The sequence below is a fragment of the Cyprinus carpio genome, chromosome B22 (assembly GCF_018340385.1).
Source record: "Cyprinus carpio isolate SPL01 chromosome B22, ASM1834038v1, whole genome shotgun sequence".
Lineage (NCBI taxonomy): Eukaryota > Metazoa > Chordata > Actinopteri > Cypriniformes > Cyprinidae > Cyprinus > Cyprinus carpio.
The window spans coordinates 3,701,888-3,716,006 of record NC_056618.1 but is presented as its reverse complement, the minus strand read 5'-3'; the positions used below and the strand labels follow the sequence as shown (position 1 = coordinate 3,716,006).

Here is a 14,119-nt window from a genome sequence, read left to right as displayed (position 1 = left end):
TGTCAAGACATCAGAAGAGAGGCATGAATAAATGAACTCTGTGTCCTTAAAGTCAGGGGTGCGCGAGGAGAGCTGCGGGAGAGATGGTCACACAAATAAAGCATTCGAGGTCGGCTTGGTTAGTAGCTGCAAACACTCAGGAACGTGCGATTGCTCAGGAGACTTGATTCTTCAGAAGAAACAGACACCAGACAAGTTTAAAATGTGACCCTGGACCACAACATGTCTGAGATACATCATCCAAAAGCTGAATAAATAATCTCTCCATTGATGTATGGTTTGTTAGGAGAACAATATTTGTCTGAGATACAACTATTTGAAAATCTGGAATCTGAGGGTGCAAAAAAAATCTAAATATTGAGAAAATCATCTTTAAAGTTGTTTACAAATGAAGCTCTTAGCAATGCATATTACTAATCAAAAATTAAGTTTTTGATATATTTACAGTAGGACATTTACTAAATATCTTCATGGAACATGATCTTTACTTAATATCCTAATGATTTGTGTCATAAAAGAAAAATCTATAATTTTGACCCATACAATGTATGAAAGGTTTTGTGTTCATATGAAGAGTTTATTTGCAAAAAAACAGATTCAAAAATCACACACACACACACACACACACACACACACACACTGCTGGAGGGACGTGTCAGCTCAGATCAAAGGAGACAGCAGTTGCACTGCAGGCAGTGTGTGTGTGTGTGTGTGTGTGTGTTTGCAGGAGGACACACAACCTCCTGTGGGATTACCCATATGCCCCAGCTCACCTCCAGGTGGCGACGTCTCAGAAGGGTCACTGGACCCTAAACCAGAGACAGGAGTGTGTGTTACGTGTGTTTGGTTAGGACACATTCATATAAACAATGAATCGTGTCTCAGCCGGCGTTCAGGAACACACGTGTGTTGCCATGGTGAGAGCCCTTCACATGAACCACGTCAGCCTCTGCAACACACACACACACACACACACACACACACACACGCATGCTACAGCCAAATATAGACAAACCTGCTGTCAGTCCACATGACAAACACACACACAACAGCAGAACCCGGCCTCTGTGTGCACACCAACCAAACTCACTCTATACAGTGCAGTACATTTAGATGTGTGTATAGTACAACATTTAACAGCGAAAATATAACATAATAGACTGAAATATTGAAGTGCAGCAGAGGATTATTGTGAGCTGATTTGTGTTGCATCACAGAAGTGAGAGCTGCTGGAAGAGGGAAGGATGTGACCGTGGTTCGTCGCGTGGTAACAGATACAGGGATGGCAGAGGGACCCTCTGAGAGTCACACTGAGAAAGAGCCCCTGTGTATGTGGAGAAGGTGAACGGAACTGAAAACAAATTAAATTTTACCGCTGATTAACTAGCGTGCTTTTTAACATCTGTTTGACCACCAGGTTCCGCTGGCAGCACTGGAACCATGCGCACAGCTGTGCTTGGAAGAGGAGTCGAAGGATGTGAGCGGAGTCTGTGGCGGTAAGCCTGGAACTGAGCATTGGGAAGCCGGAACGTAAATCAGCGCCGTGTCGAGTAATCAGATATCACTGATGTCAGCAGGACCCGACTCTTTCAGTCGTCACACTGAGAAAGACTCCCTGTGTATGTGGCTAGCATGTGAACGGAAATGAAAACAAATTAATATTTTAATGCCGCTGCTTAACTAGCATCTGTTTGAACCACACGGGTGTCTCTGTAGCGAGGCACGCTCCAAACACCAGGCGGCAGGCAGGCTGAATTTAATAATACGAGCGGGTTTGTGTTTGCATGTAGAGAATACCATGATACACAGCAGACATGATAACATACATGAAAGGATGGAGTTTCTGTTATCTATATCAACAGCAGAACCCGGTTCTGTGTGCACAATTCTCAACCAAACTCACTCTATACAGTGCACATTTAGATACGTGTGTATAGTACAACATTTAACAGCGAAAAATATAACATAATAGATCTGAAATATTAAAGTGCAGCAGAGATTATTGTGACTGATTTGTGTTGCATCACAGAAGTGAGAGCTGCTGAAGAGGGAAGGATGTGAGCGGTCTCGCCGTGGTAACAGATACCAGGATGGCACAGGGGACCTCTGAGAGTCACGCCACACTGAGAAAGAGCCCCTGTGTATGTGGAGAAGGTGAACGGAACTGAAAACAAATTAATATTTACCACTGATTAACTGGGCGTGCGTTTTAACATCTGTTTGACCCTCACCGGGTCGCTGTAGCACCTCAAACACAGGGGCAACAGCTGAATTAATCACGGGTTTGTAGTTTGCTGTGAGAAATACCACTCAGCAGAATGATACACACGATGAAAGGATGGAGTTCTGTTATTATTCTATTCACACTCTCATCAGCCAATCAGATTCGAGGACCAGGACGAACTGTATATATGCACACTGAAAACATATGTGTAATGTCATTATATATATATATATATATATATATATATATATATATATATCATAAATACACAAATATGCATTTATTATACATATAATATATTTTTTTTTTTCGTATATATATAGAAATATATGAACAGGACTTTGATTTTTAAAGTTAGTCTTAGTTGTGTTGTGTTGGTAATACTGGAGTGGGTCGTTGGAGGTTGAGTTTGGACTGTTTTAGGTCGTTGTGGTTGGTTTCTGTTTTTAGGTCGTGTAGTTCTGAGGTACGCTTGACAGACGATAAAAGAGAGGAAAACCAGATCACTTCTATAATTAAACGCCGAAACTTTAGGACTCCCCCAACCCCCACCTAGTGTCGTGTCACGCATACCCGAGCTGCGTTTGACGTTCCATCTCCATATTGGGACTCGAACGGAAGGCGAGCGTTACCACAACACGCACAGTGTTTTTCCACACTGACAGCCAATCGGTTTGGCGAGCCAAGGAAGCCTCACGCCCCTTAATCGCTGTTTTCACAACTGCGCTACGCCACGACCTGGGCGTGTCTCTCACTGACGTCAGCGGCTTCTGAGCGTATATATTGATGGATCTCGCTCTTCACGACAGATCAGAGCGCGGAGAGCCGGAAGCCGTTAGACTCTGGCCCTTACTCGGGGGAATGTTTATCATTTCATCCTCCTCAAACCTCCTGCACTAATTCACCAGCAGCTCTTACCCTCATCACAAACTCTACTTACCGGACTACGATGACGCACGGCACGGAGATGGTCCCCGAGGTTTCTGCCGCCGCGGGCTTCGTGCAGACTGCTGCGGAGCCGCGGACGCTTGAGTGACGCGCAGCTGCAACGTTTTCAGAGACTGTCTCGCGCAGGCGCTATCAGGTACTGAAATACATGCTTTTATACTTCACCAACCTAGTAAACTATTGCATATGTGTGATCCTAGAGCACTAAACCAGTCATAAGTGTCTTTATTAAATTGAGTTTTTATACATCATCTGAAAGCTGAATAAAATAACTTTCCATTGTATGTTTCGTTATGGCTGAGATACAACTGTTTGAAAATCTGAAATCTGAGGGTGCAAAAAAATCTAAATATTGAGAAAAATCATCTTTAAAGGTCCAAATGAGTTCTTTTAGCAATGCATATTACTAATCAAATTAAGTTTTGATATATTTACTGTAGAAATGTACTAAATACTACCGCCGGACATGATCTTTACTTAATATCCTAATGATTTTGGCATAAAAGAGAAATGGATACTTTGACCCATACAATCTATTGTTGTCTATTGCTACAAATATACCCAGCATTTGTCTTCGTGCTCCAGGGTCACATATAGCACATCAATATATAAACACGCTTTACGCTGACCGCGGATCATATACTCTAGTGCACCCACGCCTAAAGATTTGATGTTACCGAAAGTGCTTTATTTTCTCCAGAACACTACCAGCTTGCACAAAGTTCCCCGACAGGCCGCCAGAAGGAATCCGGTTACCGGCTGCATCACGGGATCAATCATGAAATGGACCCTCTTGATTGGCCGGAGCGGGCCGGCCGGTATTGGACTGGACCAGCCGGGCAGCTTTTCGCTCTCTGCCGCGTGAGCTGACGCTCTGCGGTGCGATTCCGTACGAAGTGTCCCCACCGCATCGGCGCGGGGACGGATCCGATTTGCGTTCTCTACGAGGTGGAGCCACTTCCCATCCGCTTCAAACCTCGCCATACCGCACCAGACGGCGAACCGCGAAACCGGCTTCATGATTATACGGCGAACAAGTCCACCGAAAAACTACCGCGGTGATGGTGTCCAGCTGAGCTGCGTGATGACCGGAATCGACCAACGCGCCCGAGAGTTTACCATTCCAGCGCTGCGATTTCATCGGCCCTGATCCATATCCTTTATTTAAGATGAACTTTAAAGCACTGGTTGTTATGCCACTCCGACGACTGACTCGAGAATGAAATTACGGCACTGTGACTCTTGTTTGTTTGGCTCGATCCCAAAACATGTTTGGGTGTTTTCCACTGGTGCTCACGCATGGGAACGGTACCATACAATAATACCTCACGACTCGCGGGGACAGCGTAAGCATATTGGGGCCTGAAAGCGTACTTTTGGCGCATAACTTTTCCACAAGTCTACAAAGGTTATCTTCGCATCAACGCTGATGATGATGATTATAATAAAACTTAGTTTGCGGCTTTATAGCGCCCTCTTGGTAGCACTTTGAGAATGCAAATGTATTTGCATTGGTTATGTTGCGCGAGCCTAAAACTGTGGGTGAAAGTGCTGCTAACCCAGAGATGTATACATCAAATATACTTTAATATAATGAACAAGACGACCCATAATCCCTCTTGCCTTAACCACAGAGCCACCTCCTTTAATAAACGCCACTGCCTGGCTCTTTAAGTCTTACTGGCTGCACATATTGTAAAGCAATCCGCCTTACGCTCGAAATCCTCTGGTGATGTCATGAAACGAGTGGAGTCGTGCGGGACTGGAGGCTCTCCGCCTGGCGTCTCTGGGGGGAAGTGATCGTGTTTCTCCCAGGATGCTTTGCAGCATGTGTTGGGTTGGTTTGGGGGCCGGAGTGGCAGCAGAGACTCTTGTCTGTCGTATCTCGCGGGCTGCTGAGCAGCTCGTTTACTGTTTTAGATGTAGTTTGTAAGCTATTTCAGAGCAGGAGGATTGCTTTTAATGTGTTTTTTTTTTTCTTAAATGCATTTGTGCAGATATAGAGAGAGTACAGTCAATTTTTATTACAATAAACCTTTTATGAATGAGACTACTCCTCTCTGGTCTGATGTGTTGTAATGAAGTGTCATATCTCTGATCTCTTCTTGAAAACACCCACGAGAGTGGCGTCTGGTTGGCGTTGGGTGGGCATTATCTGGATGGCTGTCTGGGCTTGTTTTTCTCCTAAACGCACTGACAGATTCAGACTACGTTTTAAGTCATCATAGATGCAACTGACATGAACTAAAATCAAAGCTGCCTTAAAAAAAAAAAAAAATGCAGCAGTTTGTCTATTGGCATTATTGTGAATTTACTTTTAAGCAACTTTATGCAATCCCAAAATGCACTACATGCAATATTGTATCATATTTCAAAATGCATCTAATATATTTATCTAAAATGTTTAGATAAATATGTATGCTCTGTAAATATCTTACTATGCACTTCATACTGTATGCAGTATAATATAGATTTCATGCTCATTCTTGTTTTTAAATTAGTTTTTCTGTATTTAAATATGCAACAAGCATTTAAAAAAACAAAGTTTTGCTGTGCTTGTATGACAACAAAGAGATAAAGTAAAACAACCAAATTGTGCTTTTTAAATAATAAAAAAACATAAATCACTCTAAAATTCCGACTTTTTAAGTTTAATTGTTTTTGCTTATCAAAAATGCTAATGTCAAATTATTGGAATGAATGAAATCTTTCTTGTAGCTAAATAACTTAGATTTAGCTGTGAGTGACATTTAATAACATGCTAACGGCAAACTCTTTTGAAATCAATTATGAGCAACAAGTGGTCGTTCAAAGTATTGGATTGAATTAAATTTTAGGTGCAAGCTAATATAAAGCTAGTGGAATTAGTAATTGAATTTATGTTTCAGCACCTCGTTAATAATATACTAGTTAACAGAATAAATGTAACTGTAATCTGTTACAGTTGCTGAGAATTTTAAATTATTAATTGTTACTTATATGAAAATGTTAACGTTTAACAAGGTGTTACATCTGAATATTTCTTTACGCATACAGATTTAATTTATTTATTGCACTGACTGCTCTAAAATATGAGTTTAGGACACATGCTTATTCCATAACTGTTTTATTTCCTATGTGGGTTTATGGTTTATGTATATGCTTTATTTTTTTAGAATAACTGTTTTTTCCAAGGCATTGTTAGATGTGGTTAGGTACGTCCTCAGTAGTGTCACTGAGCAAACAAAACTTTCTGTAAATGGTTCTATTTAACTGGCCGTCTGTGTTATTGTCATCAGACATAGACAGGTTACATCATGGCTGGTAGTATGATGCCCGCGCGGCCCAGGTGTCATTGTTTGGGTTTGATTTGCACTAGGTATCTAAAAGGGTAAGCTGGGTATTTAGTGCCGTTTAGCTGCACTATTGTGTCCTCTGGTTGTTTTGTTTGTTGGAGGTGATTACGGTCAGCAGACGGAGTGGATGCAGGGTTCGTCCTGACTTCATAAACGCACAACGCTGTCTAATGGATGGCTGTTTTTGTGAGGAGCGGGCGAGGTGTGTGAGTAGAACACCAAACACACCGGGAGATGCCTGTTGAGCGCGAGCTGCCCCATAGGAGATGCAACCACTAATTGTTCAAGAGACGGCCTGCTGCTGACGCTTGAACAAACACACACACAACACACACACCGTGCAGCTCAATGGAAGCAGAGCGCAGAGAGGGACACACCATACAGAGAGGAGAGAGAGACCGAGAGATCTGTTAACTTCACAGAAAGAAGAAATGATTTGAGAATTGGAGATCAGGTCGGTTTTCAAAGACATGGAGGGGAGACGTTTTCAAGGTGTCTCATTTGCTTCAGCCTGCTGTCATTCGTTCTGTTCAGGTCTGATTCATGGGTCAAACCTTTTGAGCTTCCTGCGTGACCATCTGACCCTTCAGCTGCGGGGGTTCTTGCCGTGTGATTGGCTAATATGTTTAATTGTATTTGTGCCGTGTGTTTCTGCTTTTATTCCTGGCATGCAAGTTATGCACTTTTAAACAAAACATTAAATATTCTTGAGAGCTCATGTTGAAAATCTCTGCGCTTTTGCGGCCTGTATGTGTTCCAAATCAGGGAGGCACAGTTGCGAAGACATTAATGATAAGAAACTCAATGAGGCGAGACATGAAATGGCGATTCACGGATTACTAGGGCTCAGTTTGTGTCAGAAGCATTCAAACCTTTGGCTTCACATATAACATCTAACTAATGTGGTTTTATTTATTTTTTTGTGCCTAGGCATCGTTTTATTTCTAAGTTAAAATAGTTAAAGTTAAACTGCGTCTCACCCAGGAAGTGTCTGTAAGTTTTTAGTACTAAATATTCTTAATTTTTTTTTTTTTTTTCTGTAGTCTTTACTAAGTTTTCCATTCTTAGGTTTTCTATGGTTTGGTTTTACAGTACTATTTGGTACTGTAGTTTCTAAGTTTATAACTATGTTAAGTACCAAGTTTTATCTGTTCAGCTACTAAGTTTCTAAGTTGTAGCTAGGGTACAGTGCTAAAGTGTTTATCTTTTTAGTAGGTAAGTTTCTAAGTTTTAATCTAATTTTCAGTACCTAAGTTTGCTAGGTTTTATCTATGTTTCATCTTTAATGTTTTAGTACCTAAGTTTATAAAATTTATCTATGTGTGTAGTACTAAGTTTTATCTGGGTTAGTAGTAAGTTTTCTAGGTCTTTATCTAAGTTATATTGTATAGTTTAGTACCAGTTTACTACGTAACTTTAGTTCCAAGTTTTTTTTAGGTTTAGTACGTATCTAAGTTAGTACTTAGTTTTCTAAATGTTTTATGTAAAGTTTAGTACTAAGTTTCTCCGTGTTTTAGTTTGCAAGATTTTTCTAAGTTTAAGTACTGCGTTCTAAGTTTTTTTCTAAGTTTCAGTTACTTCGTTTCTAAAAATTGTTTAAGTTTTAGAACTACATTTTAAGTTTCTAAATGTTTTTTACGTGTTTAGTCCTGTACGTGTTTTAAAATTTTTAAAACTTTAGTACTAAGTTTCTTAGTTTTTGTACCCCTGATATTAGTACTATTTATTTGTTTTTTTTTTATATATAGTTTTGTTGTTTATGAGGCCAGTAAAACCTAGAGACAAAATTTCTATCACTTATGTGACCATAATGTTTTTAAATCTGAAAAAAAAAAAGATTTCATTTTATGATTTCATATGGTATGTTCAATGTACATTTAGGTGTTTTAAGATATCTAATTCTTCGAGCCTGTTCTCATTTGTGTCGTTTAGGTGGAGCATTTGATGGTCATGATGGGGGGATGTAAACCTGTGAGCTTCCTGGTGGTTTGTCTTGCCGGGGTGATTGGCTGGCGGGTCGTATCTGGGCAGATTGTGAGGTCAGTTCTTGGGTTTTTTACACACTGTTTATGATGATATCTGAAGAGATATCTCATAATCTCGTGGCTTAGGGTGGCGGGTGGTAATGTGAAGGCGGGGGGTGTTAGGGGCACAGTTGGTTAGTTGGTTTAATCCCTGAAAAACACTGTGACCTTCATTTTGCAGACTTACGAGACAAAGAAAACACACACACATTGATCTGTTCTCTGATTATTTTGCTAGTGATTATAAAGCTGATTGTTAATATGATCAGGAGTAAGTTAGTCTGCATTTAAACCACACACAACACAATCATGAACTTAGCATGTTATGGATCTTGTATTCATCTGTGAAATCCTGAAAAATAAAATGTTTCACAGTTTCCAATAAAAAATAATTGTGCAGCACAAACGTGTTTCAAACATTGATAATAATCAGAAATGTTTCTTGAGCAGCCAAATCCGCATATTAGAATGATTTTGAAGATTCATGTGGGACACTGAAAGACTGGAGTAATGATGCTGAAATACAGCTGTCGCATCAACAGCAAATAAATTACAGGTTTTAACAGAGATTCAACATAGAGCTACTAGAAAAAGGACATGATGGTTTTCATGGATGGTCTCTAACTGAGTAATTATCAAACTAATCATATTACTTACAGTATCTTGTATCTTTGTGGACAATATTTTTCTCTAAAAAGGATCTTTTTTTTTTATCACAAGTTGAAAGACTTTAGCTGGATTAGGTGCATTGACACACATTTAAATGTCATGAAATACTGATTTAAAACAAAACTGTGAGAGAAACTCACTTTGGTTTTGACCATACGCCTAAATTAAAAAACCTTCATGATGTCAGTTCCTTTAGTACATGAAAGCTGGGGAAACACCACAGCAGAAAAGTGAGGAAACAAAGACTAAATACTTGTGTTCACTAATGATATTTTTGTGTGTACATTTTCTGTTCTGGGCATTAAAAATCATTTAGTTAATCAAAGCAACATTGCAAGTAAAGATAAATTATATGTATGTATGTCTGCTGGGTGTTTGGATGTGTGTTTGTGAATGTGTGCGTGTGGTATTTCCCCCTTCGCACCCGTGTTTCTGGATCAGAGAGTCGCACACAGATGATTTGCAAATCAAACCTGTTCAGCTGAATGCTCCTGGAGTTTCACAAACATCATTCATGAAGCCCCAGCGTCCCGCGGGCGTGTGAACGATGGCCATTCACAGTGTGTGTTGTTGTGTGTAATGCATCACAAAGAGTCTCAGACGGGTGGGAGGAAGGGTGTCACACACAGACTGGTGAAAACTGTCTGCTAGATCTCAGATGATTCAACTATACTCCCTCAGGAGAAATAACAAAGAGCCAAACGATGTCACTAGTCATCATCCAGTAAAGTATACGACTAATGCAGAGCAGTTCGGATCATTTGATGAGATGCGTTTGAGCTTGTATTAGGATCTAAGACTTTTGATTGGGGAGAAATCTAAGCACAGTTTGAGACATTTTTGTGTGTTTATATTTTATCCCTGGTGTAACAACATTTTTAAAACATAGGCAAAATAGTCTCACCAGGAAGTGTCTAAGTTTTAGTACTAAGTTCCTATGTTTTTTCTTCTAAAATGTCTACGTTTTAGTACTAAGTTCCTGATTTTTCTAAATATTCTAAATTTTAGTACTTGTTTTTTGTGTTCCTATGTTTTGATACAAAGTTCCGTTTTTTTTTTTTTTAATTTTCTAAATTCTTATGTTCTTTTTCTAAAACTTCTAAGATTTAGTATTAAGTTTCTAAGTTTTTAGTTCTATTATTTCAGATAAAAAAAAAAAAAATCTAAATTTTATTACTAAGTTTAAGTTTTTTCAAAGTTTTGGTACAAGTTCCATTGTTTGTTTTTTTCTAAGTTTTAGTACTAAGTTTCTAAGCTTTTTATAAGTTTTAGTATTAAGTTTTTAAGCTTTTTATAAGTTTTAGTACTAAGTTCCTGATTTTTCAAAAAAAAAAAAAAAAAAAAAAAAAAAAAAAAAAACATTTTAGTACTAAGTTTATATATTTTCCCCCTAAGTTTTCGTACTAAGGTCCAATGTTTTTTCTAAAATTTCTAAGTTTTAGTACTAAGTTTCTTTCTAAGTTTTAGTAGGCTCCTAATTTCCTGATTTTTCTAAATCTTCTTAATTTTAGTATGAAGTTTATATGCCCCCCCCCCCCATGTTTTGGTAATAAGTTCCTTTGTTTTTTCTGCATTTTCTAAGTTTTAGATCAAAGTTTCTAAGTCTTAGTACTAATTTTATAAGTTTTTGTTTTTCCCCCCTAAGTTTTTGTAAGGTCCTATGTCTTTTTCTTAAATTTCTAATTTTTTAATACTAAGTTTCTAAGTTTTAGTAGTAATTTCCAGATTTTTCAAAATGTTCTTAATTTTATGATGAAGTTTGTTTTCCCCCCAAGTTTTAAAGTTTATCAGTGTTGTGTTTTTACTACCTAGTAAGTTTTACTACTATGTTTTCAAGTTTTTAGTACTATTTCACTTGTCTATTTTTATATTTGTTTTGACATTGTTTGTAAGCCCAAACCAAAGACAAATTTCTGTCACTGTGATAGAAGGTACAATTTTTAACTTTTACTAAAAACCTTCCTTTCAACCTGTTGATTCGCCATTGAGACTCCCGCAGGATCCACTGCGGAAAGATTCGAGGAAACAAAACAAACCATGCTGAGATAAGGTGAGTGTGGCGTGAGCAGATTTAGTGTTGTGAGAGTTTGTAAAGTGATTTAGTCGGTGTTGACGTTTTTGGCAGCTGTTGGCCGAAGTCTCACAGAGTCTCATTGTCCTTAAGTTTCCCGGGAAACTAAACAAGCAGCTGTCGCTCGACACACACACACACACACCACCCCCTATCCTAGCAAACAACCAAAACAAACCCCCATCACAATCCAAACAATCCCTCAGGCTGGGGCTAAACACAGCAAGTCAGGACAACACGTTAACCCCTTCACAGAGCACACAAGATCTCAATAGTTTCTCCTGGTCAGTCCAAGTCAACCTGTCTTAATATACAATACAGATTGTGTCAGAGCAGCTTTACAGTATTAAGCAGGAAAAAAGTACAATAATAATGATGTAAGAGGACGTTAGTAACCACTCCGTTTTCCAGTTAAAGTCAGCTCATCATTGAATTCAGTGAAGCCATCGTCCACCTCAGTATCTGTGCAATCAAGTCGATAATATTGCCAGAAATAAAGTGTCCCCAACTAAACAAGCCAGAGGCGACAGCGGCAAGGAACTGAAACCAATCCTGCAGCAGTGAGATCAAATGCAGAACAAATGACGAAGAAAAAGTCCAGAGAAAGACCCTATAATCTCTAATGTGTCTCTAATATGCTGACTGTCTGAAATTGTGCTCAGATTTAACTTAAAATAGCAAAAGTACTAAATAATCAAAAGTCAAGATGAGCGCAGACCTTATAATCTGAGCTACTCTATGTTACTGTTAACTATAAGTTTTTAATACTTATGTTCAACTTATTTTTCAGTTAGTTGCCAATGCCTTCACTTCTGATTTTAGTTTTTATTTATTTTATTCGTGCTTGTCATTATTAATGTATAATTTCTATTAGCTTCTTTTCTCTATCATTTCCATTTTAGTTTTAATAATCTTTAATATTTTAAACTTATTTTAACCCAAGCCAAAATTTATTTTAATAAATTTTTTTAAAAAAAACGTTTTTAATCTATTTGGCATTTTATTTATTATTATTTAAACAATTGAAAATTTCTAAAACTAAAAAAAAAACAATGTTTAAAAAACAAAATTTAATGAAAAACGCGAAATATAAACATTAACGCTAATAAGTAATAACATAAACAATAATAACATATACTGAAATAATAGTAAAAGTAATACATCAATGTTCTACGTTCAATTTATAGCCATATAGACTTTTATTGTTTGACAATTACTGACTAGTGAAGTTAAAACTTTAACGAAACTCTACTGAGCACTCAATTAAGTCGAAAAAGCAGCATCTGAGACTCTAAAGTGGAGTTTCTTGATTCGGTTGGCCCATGTATCTGATCACCGGTCGTGACAGGAAGAGATCAGCCCAGAATTCAGAGCATTTCCTGTTTCTGTAGCTTGTGTTTTCAAACACAAAAAAGGCCTTAAAGAGCCGAACGACTAAACTCACACAGATTTAGAGGCACTTAGCGCTTCACACAACCCTGACGAGCTACAGCGGCTTACAGATAACACACACACACACACACACACTTAGCAGTAATTTAAGAGTTTATTTGTGTCACCTAAACACACTCCGCCCTCATCAACTCACACAAGAAAACTTGACACCAGCACACGGGTGTGTGTGTGTATGATCTTAGTCTGGGTGTGTCCGCAGTTTAACTTCCTCTCCTGCACACACACACACACACTGATGTTTCCAGTCAGTATTGAGGAGGAAACCCCAAAACCGCTGTTTTTTTCTGCCCCCTCTCGTCACTGACTGACGTCACAGCAGCTCAGCCAATCAGAGACTGTTGTCGAGGAAGAACTGAGAACAAGTGTGTGTGTGTGTGTGTGTGTGTGAACAGCTGTAAAACACGGAAATACATCAAATTCAACCTAAATTCACATTCTGTGTCTATATAACAGGAAATGTAATGGAAACACATCTTTAAAAAGACACAGTAAAGAAGCTGTTAAATATATCTCAATATTTACTCATATTTGTCACTTCAAATGAGGCAAAGCATTTTAAAATGTAAAAAACAACAACAACAAAGTGTTTGGATAGTTTAGTCATTATTAACTTAATGATTAGAACTCTGTGATAGGTCCTCATTTAGTTATGTAAATAATTATGTGTGATATTCTTTGAGGTTCTGTTAGTGTAAGCACATTGTAAAGTTTTCGGTAGAGTTCAGTGATGATATGATGAGCAAACTGTAGTTTGAGCTCCGGTCACAGAGAGAGTAAAGCTGCTGACCTCTGCTGGACACATCACAGTGCTGCAGCCATGAACGAGACACAAATGAAGCGAATAAAGTGCGCTCAGGCGAGTAAATACAATCTTTGTTTGTTTTAAAAACCGCCATATTACATGGTTAAATAACGTCAGTGCTGTTGTTCTTCTTCTCACTGATTTAGACGACCCCGACGCGGGAGATTCAAATCAAAACCAGCGCGCGTTTTCTAACGACTTTACCTCAGTGGAAAACGCATCAGAAACGCATTTAGGGTTATTAAAGTTTTTCTAGAACTCAATGTAGCGACACACATGTATAATATTTCTCACATTAAGCCGCTAAAATTAAATATGAGAACGAAAATAAATTGGATGTGCTATTTTTGTGACCGCTGCATGTAATCCTGCTCAATTTTTTTTTCAAAAATATAATACAAAACAGACATAATTCCATTATCAAAAGGAGGAAAATATATTTTAATACTCTGCAAAACACGATTAATGAGAAGCAGATACCCCTGTTTGGATCAGCGAACCGACCGTTCGATTGCTACAGATTCGTTATTTTTCCAGGTTCTGGTTTTCGTCAGTATAAATAACATAAAAAAAACACATTTCACAAAAAAA

General features: G+C 38.3%; 1 protein-coding gene across 1 annotated transcript in view; it reads right to left on the bottom strand.

Annotated features, from left to right (window-relative positions):
* LOC109064438 (E3 ubiquitin-protein ligase PDZRN3-like) overlaps window positions 1-3,231 on the bottom strand; it is a 13,934-nt gene extending 10,703 nt beyond the window's left edge. Inside the window, exon 1 of the mRNA XM_042749325.1 lies at window positions 3,165-3,231. The gene's annotated coding sequence lies outside the window, so the exon portion shown is untranslated. The remainder of the gene's footprint in view (window positions 1-3,164) is intronic.
* Window positions 3,232-14,119: the final 10,888 nt, after the last annotated feature.